This window comes from Stegostoma tigrinum, chromosome 4, assembly GCF_030684315.1.
Source record: "Stegostoma tigrinum isolate sSteTig4 chromosome 4, sSteTig4.hap1, whole genome shotgun sequence".
Lineage (NCBI taxonomy): Eukaryota > Metazoa > Chordata > Chondrichthyes > Orectolobiformes > Stegostomatidae > Stegostoma > Stegostoma tigrinum.
Genome location: NC_081357.1, coordinates 58,890,578 through 58,906,805, shown reverse-complemented (window position 1 = coordinate 58,906,805; position 16,228 = coordinate 58,890,578). Strand labels below are relative to the sequence as shown.

At 38.6% G+C, this 16,228-nt stretch overlaps 1 protein-coding gene across 2 annotated transcripts in view; it reads right to left on the bottom strand.

Moving 5' to 3' along the window:
* LOC125452608 (heparan sulfate glucosamine 3-O-sulfotransferase 5) overlaps window positions 1–14,562 on the bottom strand; it is a 254,892-nt gene extending 240,330 nt beyond the window's left edge. For both annotated transcript variants that reach the window (XM_048531247.2, XM_048531245.2), the window contains exon 1: window positions 14,012–14,562. The gene's annotated coding sequence lies outside the window, so the exon portion shown is untranslated. The remainder of the gene's footprint in view (window positions 1–14,011) is intronic.
* Window positions 14,563–16,228: the final 1,666 nt, after the last annotated feature.

Below are 16,228 nucleotides of genomic sequence, written 5' to 3'. Positions count from 1 at the left end.
GTAACAACAAGGACTAGCAGGGTTTGAATTTCATTGCATTAACATCAGCACTTTTTCTTAAATTCTACTTCTAACTTTGCAAACAAAAACGTCCCAGTTAAATCCACTACACAAATGTCAATCCCCTCATCAGCCGTATGTGTAACTGCATCTTTGCTTTCATTTTCCAAACTCATAAAAGTAAATTCATCCACTTAATCAATTATGCCAAAGTAGCCTCTTGTTTCTATAGTATTCATCTTTGTTCTGAGCAAAATTCCTTTTGAATGTTTCAAGAATGTTATTGAAATGCTTATTATGTCCAAATGAAAAGTATTTTGTTTCCTTTTGGTTTTGATTTCTTACCACTTTGAGCTCTTTCAGCTTCTAATGACCCCAATCTGAACATGCCTTTAGTTCTTTGCTTATTTAGTTCAAATGTTTCCTCATTCTGGACTTTCACTTACCTTTCCACCACTTATAGCTTTCCATGTAATTTATGAATCACATATATTTAATTCTCTTGAGGGTATTTTTTTTTGGTCTCCATCCTGTACTTGCTGTGAGTTTCTTAAGTCTACATGGAAACCATGTCCATCCGAAAGACAACCAGCTTCAAAATTATCTTTCTTAATCACTTCCTTTGCAACAAACTTTGTTTCAGATGAATTAACCTGCACCAAGGGAGGTTAACTCTCTTCAGTTGCTTATAAAGGCTAGATATTTCCTTGTAAATGTCACACTTCCTCTTTCTTGCCCCCAGCTTATTTGGAGTTCCAAAGCATTATTGTTCTTTTCACAACGAAGCCCACATCAAATCCAGCCTTGGTTTTTAACTCTGCACTCAACCAGTTCTTTGGATTCAGCAGCAATTCTGTTACCTATTTAAACCATTTTTCACAATACTTCACAGGGACTGCAGATACTTGAAGTTTATCACGTTTAAATTGAAGATCTAACTTTGTTGAATTTGCTTCTACAAGTTGACCAGCAAGACGTTCACATGTTTTACTTCTAGAGACTTACATACAATCTCACTGGTTTACATTTTTCAATAACAAGTACATTGTTTGTGCCAAAAAGTTGATTTTTCATGATTTATTGTATTTCGCTTTTAACTGTTCATTAAAAGCAATAACTCTCTCCAAGTCATCATCAAGTTGCTATCCTTGCTGGCCAAATAGTTACCTGTTATAAAATATATCCCCTCAGTGTGAAAGCTAGGATCTCCCTTTATTAAGACACTTTGTAACTTAATTTTGTACAAGGGAAAAGGGAGATAGACCCCAAAATACCTCTAGTTCATCAAACCAACCGGAACACAAACTGTACCACCACTTACGACATGACTGCCCCAGTATTAATCAAAACATAAGCTGCTTGCTAGCTTTGTTTTGCAGGAATAAGTAAATATTTCCTTATTAGAGATAGAACCTTATAATCTCAAATAAACTAACTCATTTTGGCCGTATTCAAGGAAAACTTCTTTGACCATCCCGAGCTACATTCAGCATTCAATTGTACCATTGCCACCAGTTTGATATTCTGCTTCCAACAAATAATGAGACCGGTTCCCATGTTTTTGTAATTGGAACAGACCTTGGGGCATCGCTCATACTCTCAACACCTTCTTTTCTGGTCTGAAGAGGGGGTCACTTTGCATTCCCAGTTGTCCTTGCTCAAATGTTTCACCCTCCCACTTCTTGTCATTCGCCAGTCCATGGCAGTGACAGATAAAGGATTTTTTTACACCTTGAATTAAACATTTGTGGACAAGCTCATAATCATCAGTTACTTTGGCTTTCTATCTGTCTTTCAAAATCTTTTGATTCTCCACATAAACCTACAGAAGAATTATAGCATGGAAAGACATCTCTCACCTACCATATTTGAACTGGCTGAATAAACTAGCTGCCCATGTGAATCCCATTTATCAGCACCTGATCCACAACTTTCAGGTGTAGACATGGGTTCTTTCTAAATGAGTTAAATCCTCCTCAACTGCAAAAAAAGGGCAGTGATTTCCAAATATTCACCACCTTCTGGGTGAAAAGATCTTTCCTCATGTCCCTGCTAGTCCTTATACAAATCCCCTTAAATCTCTGCCCATGGTAATTGAGTTGTCCACTGGGGCAAACAGATCTTCGCTGTCCAGGTGATCTAAACTGCATACTATTTTGTACATTGGAATTAAGTCAACTCTCAACCTCCACTGTTCTAAGGAAAACAACATAGCTGTTGCAATCATTTCCTCATTGTATAATTTCCAAGCCCTTGTAAACCTCAAGTGAACTTTCTCTAGAATAGGTGTGTCATTGAGTATTGCTGATGACAGACACATTTTGTTGAAGCTTTTCATCTTGCACTCATTAGGACATTTTGTAAGAATACCAATTTAAATGGTTAAACAATCACTGATACAACATCAGAGGAAAGTGATGATTGGTTGACTAGAAGGCTCTGATTGGTGGGGGAACTGTAATGAAGAATGCACTTGTTAGTGCTGATTGACAGTTAACAGATAGAGTTTATTACTATTAAAGCATGTAGGCTCTTTCTGAGCAATGGCTGTAAATTATTTTGTTGAGTTGAAATGTACACAGTGCATGTATATGGTCTTTCTAACTATTGATATATGTAGCTTGCAGTGCCTGTGAGTGTGTCATCCTCCATAACATGACTGACATCCTAAATTTGTTTTCAGAATAGTTCCTTGCGCATTCATGGTTATTCAGCAAATATTGTCTAATTGCAGAATCACCTCTGATATTAGACATTGTAAGTGGTATCTTGTTTGTTATCAATAGCTGTAGGGACCACCAGTCTTCGGGACCTATGACCTAAATATCTGACATCACATTAGCACTGAAATTCACACACCACTTTACACATTTATTTGATAAGTGTAAGTACTGAGGATAGGATTATGATTACTGTTCATAATCTTCAGATGTCTCCTTACACAACATAACGTAAACTTGATGAGCAATGTGGTTGACCCTAACTGTCTTAGTCAGCAAAGCAACTTCTCACGAGTGGGCCACAACAACTCAGGGGAAGAATCTCACCAGCCCAGTTATCTGATCCAACTACTGAAGAGAAGCTCATCAGCGATGGTATCCAGCAAGTGATGAACCTCAAGACCCACCTATGCACTAAATCCCAAAAGAAAAAGCATTCAACGAAAAAGCTGAAAAAGGCATGAGAGAAAGCCCACAGCAGAGAACATGGCACAGAACAACAAAAATCACTTGGACAGAGTGAGTAATAAATTCCAGTGGGTCAGAAATTGAATGCATGAACAGCAGCAGAGAGAAAACATCTGAAATAGACTCCATAAAGGCAAAGTCTTCACAAAAGCCAATAAAGAATTTTGCCCTAGCTCACTTCACAAAGGTATCATGGAAAAGGCCTTGTATTTACCAGACCTTCTAGAAAATGTGGAGTGACCTGATCAGGCTGTACACAGAGTACAATGGAGCCAAGAGTTCAACAGATCCCATATTGCTTTGGGTCTCAATGTGAAGCCAAACAAGGACTATTGCTCGGATTGGAGACAGTGCTGACATTATCCTTGTCAGGTGGGCATAACAGAAGAAACTGCAACAATTAAAATGATGTAATTAAAGTCTTTGACACCAGTTTTTGTTAAAGGCAAAAGTTCAGTATAAACTGGGTAAAGTTTAATTGGCATAGCCAGGAACTAGAGGAAACCCTTGATTCTTTCATAAATGATCTGTGTCACCTTGAGGATTTTTGTGAGTAGGGAATCTTGAAAAAAGACCTCATATGCACCACACTGCAGTGATGGTAAAAGATGAGGCACCATTGGAATTATCACAGCCCAAAGAAAACCTTAAGTTATCACAAACAATGCACCAAACAGACTAAACTTTGCAAGAAGATCATTTTTAACTGAAGGACCAGAATTTCCCTGGGACAATCCCACTGACTCTCACTCAGTCTATCTTGTTACCGAAAGAACTACAAATATACCAGGAAGACAGAAACCACAATGTGAAGAGATTGCTGCTCTCACAATAGTTTCTTGTCTGTTTTGTGGTTGAAAAACTGTATATTAGTGTTGTCACTGCCCAACTATCAGTACTAAATGGCACACATTCTACATGATAAATCAATTCAAGGTATCTGTGGAAGGATACCAAGCGATTTCAACCACAGCTAAGAAATTGCAAAACAGACTATCTCAACCATGCAAAAGCAAAATACTACAGATGCTGTGAAACTGAAGTAACTTAGCACGCCTGGTAGCATCTGCGGAGAGTGGGACACAGTTAACATTTTGAGTTCGATAGGTCTTCTTCTGAAGATGAAGACTTATCTGTGTGGTGCCTTTCCCTGAGGCCGGTGTGTGAAAATAGAAATTTTCCTAACTCCTGCTCTCTGCCTTGAAGTTGCAAATCCAGAATCTTCAACAGCAAATACCTTAATTCATATTGATTTAAGGCTAAAGGTGGAGATAAGTTATTTATGAAAGCAGGTAGTCAAAAGATAGCGTACTTTTCCTTCTCCCCTTATCTACATTGTGAAAGGTCGTTACAGTGAAATTAGTTTTCACATTTAGGCAGCTTGATGTGTGCTGTTGTGCAAATAACTGTAAATTCTTAATTGCAATCCAACCAACTGCAAATAGTGAGATGCTTGGCTACAATGATTGATTACTTTAGAAATTAAGCCTTTTACCAATTATCAAAACTATTGACAGAATATTAAGATAGCTTATACAAAGTAATGACCTGATTTGCTGTTTAAGAGTGGGCTGACTGTGTTGCATTGAAATGCATCGAAATCAGAATGAATGAACCATGATTGTGTTTTGTTCTACCTGTATATAGAGACAGAAATAAGTGCATTCTATTCTTGATTTCATGGTTTTGTTGTCCAGTAGCTGTGCAAACAGGATCACAATAGCAAAAACCCAACAAGCAATGCACGGGAAATGGTGATTTGATTTAGCAACAAGTCAATGAATTGATTATTTAATTCTCTGTTGATTTAAATTGTTAAACTACAATCAGTAGAGGCTGAAAGGGCAATGAAATAGTTAGAATGCAGGAAATACTTTACTGTATACAGCATGGTAGTCCTTTATTATATTTCCAAATATTTAAAGAACAGAGAATAAAGCAGTTTCACTCTTAAAGCTTACTCTTTTGTATTGTTCTGGCTTCTTCTTCAGTTAAGGAGTCACAGAAAATAGATCTGTATAACACCATCCCCATACTGTTATTTGTATATTTGTACAAACTATTTGAGATAGAGAAAAAAAACTCCTAATTTCTGTTGACAATGGTTATGTATTGTTCTCTTGCCTCAGAGCATCGTGGAAATGGGTCATTAAATATTTTTCAGGCAGAGTTGGATAGATTCTCCATTAGCAAGGGGATCAAAGGGTATCAGGGTAGATGGGAATGTTGGATCTGAATTACAAACAGATAAGTCATGATCTTATTGGATGGCCGAGCAAGGCTTGATGGGCTGAATGGTCTGCTTCTGTTCCTAATTATGTGTTTGTGTTCATATATTATTTCCCAAAGATCATATTGGAGTGAAACTTTCCTCCACTACATTTTTCTACTGTTGATTTAATTGCAAATTGTATATATAAAATGTGAAGTTATGCACTTTGACAGAAAGAATATAAGTGCTGAATATTATTTAATATTTGGGGAAGACTACAGAAAGCTCCCACACTGAGGGATTTGTGGGTTCTTGTATATAAATCTCTAAAACTAGCATTGAAGTTCAATGGACAGTAGGGAAGGGAAATGGACAGTTGGCATGTATTTCAAAGGGAATAAAGCATAAAAGCAGGGAGGTCTCCCTAAACTGTACAAGGCACTATTCAGACCACAACTGGAATACTGGGAACATTTCTGGCCCACTACGAATAGATATATGGCAATGGAAGTGGTTCAAATAACGTTCACTAGGCTGATTCCAAGCATGGAGCGATCTTCTTATAAGGCAAGACTGAGTAAGTTGGGCTTATACTCCTTGGAATTTAGAAGAATGAGAGGCAACCATATTGAAACATGTAAGATTCTCAGATCAGTTGACAAGATAGCTATGGAGAGGTTGCTTGTCCTAGGACTGGAGGGCACAACCTCAGGTTAAATGATCACCCATTTAAGATAATGATGAAGAGGTTTTTTTTCCTCACAAGGGTAGTGAAATTTGTGGAATTCTTTACTGAAATTGGGCTGTTGAGGTTAGGTCATTAGTTATGACCCAAGGTTGAGATAAACAAGTTTTTAATCAATCAAGCGTTATGAGAAAAAGGCAGGAAAGTAGAGCTGAGGACTATCAGAATAGCCGTAATCTCATTGAATAGTGAAGTAGAATCAATGGACCAAATGGCTTACTTTCATTCCTACATCTTTTGGCCTTATGATCTTATGGTTTTGTAAATGCTTCCTACCGTAAATCCTCTCAAAGTCCTCTTTGTAGAATATATTCTCCACTTCACTCTATCTCTACATGTCTATCAGTTTCCATTTTGGATATAAAGCATGGTGGTGGACATTTTACATGGCATTACATCTGCCATTGTGGTAAGTTTTCTGGAACAATAATTCATTCTTTGGTTCTTTTCTTATGCAAATGGGTCTTATGGTGGATTAAACAGTGGATCACATTTAGATGGAGGGTGACACCTTACTGGGTTGAAGGCTCTGATGTTGTATCTCAAGGCCACTCGAGCACTTGCTGCAAGCCAAGAACTCCACAGCTTCATTCACACCACAGCCTGTCTCCCCCATGAAGCTGTCGGTTAAGCATCAAAAGGGGACTGCCTGTTTTAATAAAGCCTCATTAGAACATCTGCTCCAGGCTGCCTAAGCAGGACAAAATGTCTCTTCCTGTCTTCTCGGTGAAGAAACCTCATCTGTTGGATCTAGTCAGTTTGGGTTCTGGGCTTACAGGACATCTGAATTTCTTGTCAGCATCAATGCAACAGGAAGAGAACGAACTTTTCCCTGCACTCCATAAGAATTAGTATCATATTCTCTCACTGTACTTGCACACCCATAGGGCCATCACTCAGTTTACTGTAAGCTATGTCACAGGCATGCTGCCTGCTATGCACTGAAGGTCTCACAACCACAATATGGTGCCAATTCTCTAACACTTCCTGCCTGACCATTATGTTTTCTACTCGCCTGTTGGGAAGGGGTCCCTACCTGGCAGAGATTTGCAAGTTCATCAAGTGTTCATGCATATTTTAGAACACAGAACATAGAATATTATAGCACAGTACAGGCCCTTCGGCCCTCGATGTTGTGCCGACCTGCCATACCAATCTGAAGCCCATTTAACCTACACTATTCCATGTACGTCCATATGCTTATCCAATGATGACTTAAATGTACTTAAAGTTGGCTAATCTACTACCATTGCAGGCAAAGTGTTCCATTCCTTTACTACTCTCTGAGTAAAGAAACTACCTCTGACATCTGTCCTATATCTTTCACCCCTCAATTTAAAACTATGTCCCATTGTGCTCGCTGTCACCATCCTAGGAAAAAAGCTCTCCCTATCCACCCTATCTAACCCTCTGATTATCTTACATGTCTCAATTAAGTCACCTCTCAACCTTCTTCACTCTAACGAAAACAGCCTCAAGTCCCTCAGCCTTTCTTCGTAAGACCTTTCCTCCATCCCAGGCAACATCCTAGTAAATCTCCTCTGCACCCTTTCCAAAGCTTCCACATCCTTCTTATAATATGGTGACCAGAACTGTACGCAATACTCGAAGTGCGGCCGCACCAGAGTTTCGTACAGCTGCAGCATAACGTCATGGTTCCGGAACTCAATCCCTCTATTAATAAAAGCTAAAACACTGTATGCCTTCTTAACAGCCCTGTCAATCTGGGTGACAACTTTCAAGGATTTTCAGCGCAATCAACCCTTCTTTTTTTCTCATTACAGCAGAAACAGATAGGGAGTGCGCTGATTGACAGCGACCTTCCTGATCTCTACATTCTCATCTCCTTTTGAAGAAGATGTGGTCCAGTTGGCTGTGAGGACCAAAACTCCTCATACAGTGATGGAGGAATCAGAATGGCAGAAGCCACTGAACAACATTATTGCCTACTCTTCTAAGAGGTGCAGCCCTTCCCATACATAGCAAAACACAAGGAGAATGTTGATTGCTTGGCAAGAGGACTTTGAATGGTAGTGGCATTGCCATGAAGAATTGCCATTTATTAAGGCTGATTGACAGTGAAATATCAGGCTTTGTTAAAGTTTTAAACCCAGAAGGCCGACTCTCCTTTCATGCAATATAAATGTTGGTTTTCCTCTTGAATTATTATTCTAGCAAACAGTCCTGATGGGTACAAGCAGAAAATCTTTGACAAAATATATTAGTAATATTCAAGTTCTGTTGCACCAAATGGCTATCTTTTAGTTTTTATGTCAGTCATCAGCAAATCAAGTCTTTTATTCCCTTTTAAGCTCCTACCTTGTGAGGCTGGTGAAATTCCTGATTATGTGAAGGAAGTGAGGTGTTGGGAACAATTGGTGGTAACAGTGCAGGGAATAAGAGGGTTGCTGGAAGCCAGTGGTGATTTTAATGTGGAGTTAATAAGATGAATCTGTGTTTTCTCTTAATTTATCTGTTTGATGGTAGCATTGAGACATCTCCGTGAGTTTCTGAGTGCGATTGACTGCTTAGTACAGGAATTGTGACCAGCTCTTTGAAACGTTATTCATTTCAGTGCACCTCTAGCTCAGAAAGGGCAGAGTCTTAAAACTTTTAAGAAAATCAATCACTGAATGGCTAGAAATTCGTGTCAAACAAATTAGCCAATAAAGAAACTCCTCTGTAGGTTGGATGGTGGTGACATGTGTGACTCACTGAAGGCTGAGGCAACAAAGTGTTTGCATGCATGTGCGCGTGTGTGTGCATACATGTGCACGTGACTTTGGGGAGGCGGGAAATGAGTGTAGGGGTCTTCACAAGCTCTCTTGGCCTGCCATTTCCAAGTCTTCTCCAGGTACCTACTGTGGCTCTCACCTTGGCAGCATGCACCATCACTACTGTGTGGGTAGCCTGTGCCAGCAATTAAATACTTCCAGGTAGGTTGCCCAGAGGCAGGGAAGTATATTTTCTCTCGGTCTCACGTTCAAGCCTATGTCTGCAGAACCTGGACAATTTCACCCAATACACACATATGCCTCCTATGATATTCAATGGTTTCATTTGTGTTTTCTGCTTGTTAAGGTACCATGACACCATCAAACTTCTAGGTCATTTTTTTTTGTTCTTGTAGAATCATGATTACTTACATGAAATAATTAATGAATCTTCTGTAAAATTCTACTAGATCATAGGAAGAAGAAACAAAAATGAAACAAAAGGCATAGCACTCATGCAATTTTCTAGGAAGACTTCATTTCAGTATTCAAATGTACTATTGGCATGAATTATCCTGGGGAATTTGCTGGTAATTACATTAAATGAGACTACGGACTCAAGTTATTGCCAGTAAAATTATCTGCAATTGATTTATCCATTTAAAGCAATTCGAAATGAGTTTAAAAATACTAATTAACTTTACACCATTAGCAGATTTTTAAAAACTATTTTGAATTTCTTCTGCAAAACCATCAGATTACACTGGGATTAGCCTAGAGGTAAAGTCACTGTGATGTGAGTGAAATTGCTGATGGTGTATGTCTGTGATTTTTCTGGTAACTTGCACAATTTATAGAAGAATGAGAGACATTCAGTTATCATTTTTAATCATGGTGAATTAACTTCTGAAAAATGCTCAAATCCACACTCACCTCCAACAAGGAGTTGAGATGATATTCTTGGTAACATTATATCATGCAGCCCCAGTTATGCTCATACATAATAAGATTGTAAGAGGAAATTCTTGTTGAGAAAATTTTCTCATTCACTCTATTTTTGTAAAACACAATCCATTATTCAATACTTTAATGTAAGCGTCCAACTACAGAACTGCAAGGCTGTAAAAGTGAGATAATATGAAATACCTTACTTCTGAAATCACAATAAAATCTCAGTGTTGGTTGGGAAATGATAGATTCTAATCCCCTCGTGACTTGCAATGAAACCATGAAGCAACCTATAAACTTGATAGTGTAATGGGGGAGGGGTTCTCTGCTCCTCATTATAAAATACTGAAGGGTCATTTTCAGTCATTACCAGTATGTCTTTACACACATTTCCGCACTTTATAGAGAAAATTATAACTCTTAAAATAAGTTTTAAATAAAAAGAATAATAGTGGGGCTAATATTTCCTGACATAATCATATTGCCCAAGGGAAGAAAAAATAATTGGAAATGAGGGCTAAATGTTTTAAGTTCTTTTTTCTTGCCTTCACCTTGTGTAAGGCCCGTGAACACAACACTTTGTTATTCTTCAGAAGAGCTGATGGTTGTGCCCTGGGCCACTCTACAAGTGTCCACTAGGAGGTGTGTAGAAGCAGCCAGAGTGATTCTCTCCCTTTCTGTTTTTGCTTCGATCCCTGCTTAAAGGTGTCTATAGAACAGCACAGTTAAAGCTAAAGCTCACTCTGTGGAGGTCACTGACATCAACCATTACATTGTTAGATTTGCAGTTTTGCACACCATACAAAACCTTATTCAGCACAAAAGTACAGGTTGCTAACTGAGCAAAGCAGGCTTTTTAGTGGGATAACAAGGTGTAGAGCTGGATGAACACAGCAAGCCAAGCAGCATCAGAGGAGCAGGAAAGCTGATGTTTCAGGCCCAGACCCTTTCTGATGAAGGGTCTAGGCCCAAAATGTCAGCTTTCCCACTCCTCTGATGCTGCTTGGCCTGCTGTGTTCATCCAGCTCTACACCATGTTATTTCAGATTCTCCAGCATCTGCGGTTCTTACCATCTCTGAAGGCTTTATAGTGGGTCTAAATGAAGAACAAAATGGAATCTTTGTTTACCATCAGTTTTCACTAATTGTCCCTTTTTTTCTATTAAAGAGCCGTACAATTCTTCATGATTCAATGTACATGGATTGGCTTTTATCTGCACAGACCTTTCACAAGCAGTTTAATATCACCTTTTTATTACAACTGTAAGTAAATGCCCACAGGTCCTTCATTGTCTCATTTTAAGGCAATACTATTGTAGTGGATGTAAAGTTTCAGTGACATTAATTGCTAAAAGACTTGATGTCATAGCGATGTTATAAACTGACACTAGATGGCAGTGTCAGAGGTCATTCTGAAGTGGTTCATTAATTGCAACTTTACAAAATGGTGACTATGTCAGAAGCTAATATCTATTATTACTATAACTGTTTCAATGTTGTACCTTTTTAAACTCACTGGATTTTGAATTAACTATAAAGCAGGAGTACAAAGGGATTTCAGAAAGGTTATAATTACTGTAATTTCTGGTGGAACTCAAATATCTGAGAGTGATTAATGCACAAAAAAGGCAACTGCATGAAGCAATGGAATCCAACATTTTCTTTACACGGACACAAATTCAAATGCAACACAGTATGAAAATCTTCCTTATATGCTGGCTCTAGACAGCAACAACATTTGTAGCATTAGCACCTTTAACTCATTTCATTGTTTCTGAAGGTTTGGGCATCGTTGGTTAGGGCAACATTCGTCGTCCATTCCCAATTGCCCTTGAGCTGGTGAACTCTCTAGGCCATTTCAGAAAGCATTTAAGACTAATTTCTGTGGGTGTGGAGTCACATGAAAGCCAGACTGGTAAGGATAACAGACTTCCTTCATTAGGGAAATAGATTTTTTTTTAACAGTCATCGCCACTTGTTACATGGTCGCTATTTGGCTAACTTCCTTTTCAAATTCCAGGCATTTTTTTTTCCATGGGGGAATTTGAACATGCCTTCAGAATATTTGCATGGGGCTCCAGGTTACTACTCTAGTGACATAACTACCAATGTACCACTTCCCCTTTAATATAGAAAAGCATCCCAGTGAGGTGTTTCACAGGGATATAAGTTGACACATGGTCAAAGATGGAAACATTAGGTCAGGGAACAAAGGCATGGCCTTACAGAGAACCTCAAAGAATGAGAGAGAAATTGGAGTGTCAGGAAATTAAATACCAAAAGGAATTGGAGAACAATTAAGATCTCAACGCTGAACTCACCGATGGTTGTAATAATCAAATAGGTGTTAGTTTGGGTAGTCTTAAACAGTTCAGTGTGGACATTGGCACAGTAAAGCTGCCTCTAATTCAGACATTCACAGTTGAAAAAGGTTTTTGTGGGGTATGGGACATGTTGTCACACAGGCACAGAATACTTGCCTTGATTTGGTATTAAAGCTTGCTGTTGAAGTCACATGGTAGAAACTCCAGGCATCTGGTTGTGCCATATAACAAGGGAATTTTTACTGCTTGATGAGTTTCCACAGAGAGATCACCCAAGTTGATAGACCAATCTTAAATTTGATTTTTATTCTTTGATATAAGCTTTGTTAATAGTAGGATTCATTGTAAGGTTAAAGAGGACATCAGGTGAAAGCAAGATTAGGGCTCAACTGTGATGCCTCTTCTTGTTAAGTATGCTGCAAACACTCAGAACAAATGTCTCACATGTGAGTAATAAGCTACTGGACAAAATACCTAAGATTCTGGCAAAGGACCAGCCCTTTCCGGATGGAGAACTATTGCGAAGATCTGGCAAAGAAACTCTATGAAAATGATTGTAAATATATTTATGTGACATTCCCTCATTTTGACTTTTTTAAAAATCCTATCCAGCTTTTTTAAAACCATTGAATTCAGAACAAAAACGCAAATGAATGCAATCATGTCTTTTGATCATACTCCCCATCAATAAACCTACATCACCCCCTTCTTTTTCCCCTGTGCACCTGGTTCAGTAAGTTTCAATTCTCCAAATGGAATTCCATGTTTAGCCCATGGGAGGTGCACTTGCAACAGAGGTTGGATTAAACAAGTGAACAGTCAGTTTTCACCAAAGGTGGGACATAAAAGCTTGCCCAGGTATTTTGATAAGCACCAAGTCATCGACAGGAGTGTTAATTATTGCCAAACCTCGAGTCCATCTTCGGGCCTTCCCCTCTGTAATAGTGGAGATCTCCCGAGGTGGCTTTTAAAATCTCATTCCATTTAAACTACTTTCCTGGCTGCATCACCCCATTAAGCCAATCTGTGATCTGACATATTTAGAGTCATTTTCCAAGCTGTTGCAAACATCTTTTAATTTAGAAAGTCTATTTAGGACTTAACTGTGCCTCACTGATTCCAGTTCAATTGTTTCCTTAGCCAGTAGAGCATTTCATTTTTTTTCCTGAAGGTCACTGCAGAATGGCTCACTAGCAGCGTACAATCTTTTTCAGCTATGCTGCATTCTGAGCTACCGTGTCATTAAGATAAATGGAACAATGCATGTGTGTGCCTTCTTCTCTATGTACAATCATTGAATCTATTATCCTACAGAGTAAATTAGACCATCACTGAATGAGCAGCTGGAAAACACACCACAGAAATTTAATTTTCTTTTTGTTCAGTCCGGACTCCAAATTCATGTTTTCCTACAGTTTCACATGCACAAAACATCACATAATATTGGGCTAAAAAAGCTGTTAACAACACAACTTCTGGTCAAAGATATTGTCTGTGTTTGGAGCGACGTAAGAACCAGTTAAAATGTTATCTTTCAGTTGGCAAAGCATGGGTTAAGATCGCTTGTTCCAACACTGCAAAGGTCATGCTAGCTGTTCTTTGGCACAGGCATTGCAATGCATGAACACTGAGACACAAACAAGCTTTTTACTATGCACCTATGCCTTTTTTCCACTATCCCCACTCTCGCCCACTCAGACATACACCTATACACACATATATCTTATACTGCTGTCAAAGTCCTGAAGCACCATTAAATTGCCCGGAACTTTCTACTCCATCACCAACCCAGGCCACGTAACAACTATCAAAGTATTGCTGCTGTTACAAAAAGACCTTTCTTACACCCAAAAGAGAGAGATTTTTATTTTCCTCCTTACCTATTAGGCATCCTCCACAGGAGATGGCTGATGTCTGGAAGGGAAGAATAGAAGGGAACTTGAGTTCAGGCTGAATTTTCCCAAATCCCACAGAGGCTGACACCAGGTGCCTCGCACACAAACATAAGCACTTCACAAGCAGCTTCCTGCCTCTCAGTGATGTCCATTCTCATTCTGAATTACACTGCCTCTGTTGTTGCCGCTGCTGCTGCTACAGCTTCTGCTGCCGCCTTGTTTTAGTATTCTGTTAACAAACCAACCTTAGTCTTCACTGCAGCTACATGAACATGCGTTAGAACTGTCCCAGGCAAATAGATGCTCCAGCTGCAATCAGCTGCTGCCTCTCTCTATATGATGCTGTGCAACTACTGGCTTATTACAGTTCCGCATCTCCAACCACTCATGCTGAGTGGGGAATAGGAGGTCTTTGGAGGTACGTATTGTCTGGAGCCATTAGAAGTAGACTTATGACAGAAAGCATACACAGCCTGCTGCTAGGGCTGGACAGCTCTTCTGGGACAGACTCTTAGCTGCTTCTGCGCTAAGCTGAGTTTATTGTTTTCTTCTGCATTACCAGTAAAAGAAAACACTCCATTATCAATGATAATATAATTAAAACAACCCCACTGGATTAAAGGAGAGGAAGGGGTGGAGTTAGGATAATTCAGTCAGCACTCAGTTTTCACCCTGAACAGAATGACCTATTAGGTGTCTAAATTTGTCAGCATCATTTATTCATGTAGTGATTACAATGTTTCATCTGAGCCTGAGGGAGGGGTTTAGGGTGGGGGAGGGCTCTTTACTGCAAGTTCTAGTACTAGACTGTCAAATTGATAATGTGACCCTGTAAATTCATAAAGTTTGATTTAAAACACAGCTTTAGTTGTTCCTTTTAGCCCTTACAAATTGATGTCAGCTAATCATACGATTTCATTATTGAAACACAGATTGAAGAAAGATGAACAGTGGTGATAAAATATTGCTTTATATTCTAAACAACTGAGAACATGCTCCTAATAATGAAATCAGTCAGATAGAGTTATTCTAATTCCCAGCACTGATTTTTGTGATTCATACAGCATTTTGAAAGCTAGCACATTTACTTGAGGGATCAACATTTCTAGCTCTTATAAATACAGAATGCAGATGTAATTTGAGTAACCTGATAGCCATATTTTAATAAATGCGTTGTTTACAGTTTCAATTTCATCCAAGTGTGATTTTATTTTTTAAGACAGACATCCCTAGTCCCTTGCTGAACAGTGCAGAGAAAGTTCAGCACTCAAAGGGTTACTCAGGTTTCCCAAATAGCTTTCATGAAACAAAAAAATGCTTCCTCTATAGTTTTTATTCGCATACACATAAAACGGTTCATTTGTAAAAATCAACGTATTCAAGGCAATTTGTTTCTCTTAAAGCATCATTGTTAGGAGATAACTGAAATTAATTGAGGAAACTTTGTAAGCTTCCAAAATGAAAGACGAAAGGTAAGTTCATTTTAATGAATTTGGTCATTCTTTATAGTTTATTTCACATTTTGATTAAAAACTGCACTATAATGTGTAGGAGAATGAATTTGATCATTGCTATGTTCTATATGTTACCAAAAGTGAGTGAGGGGTGAACTAGTAATAGCATAAACAGGTTCCTGTAACTCATCATCATTGAACTGCCATAATGAGTAATGGCCATAGACTAGTTTTATTAGATTATGATTCAACAACATACAGCAGTATTGGATTCAAGATAACTTTGTGCTGTATGAATATGAAATCATTTTAATGATAATGATTTTGTTAAGGTATTACATTACACATTCAAATTTGCCTTGTCAATTTGTGCAGCTCTTAATGAGTTCACTGTTGTATGATGTAGACTAGTAAGACTGGAATATTATGGGAGTGTGTTTGGCTTACGCAGTAGTCGGAGGGAAAGTGATAATTTATACTGCCACAGTAGCATGTTGCAGTTCCAACTAAACAGTTTACTCCAATCTATCAATCTCTTGTCTGACAATTTTCATCTCTTCTTTATCAAACCACTAGGTGGGGCATTCCTCACTAGGAATTGATAATCCAATCTCTTGTTTGTCAGGAAGTACATTTGATGAAATGTGTCATTTTATTTCACAGGAAACCTGACAAGTATTCTACTTTCATTCCTAGTAAATGTTGTTATGAATCTCTGGTCTGGTAGAGGGTGCTGTGGGGGCTTGGG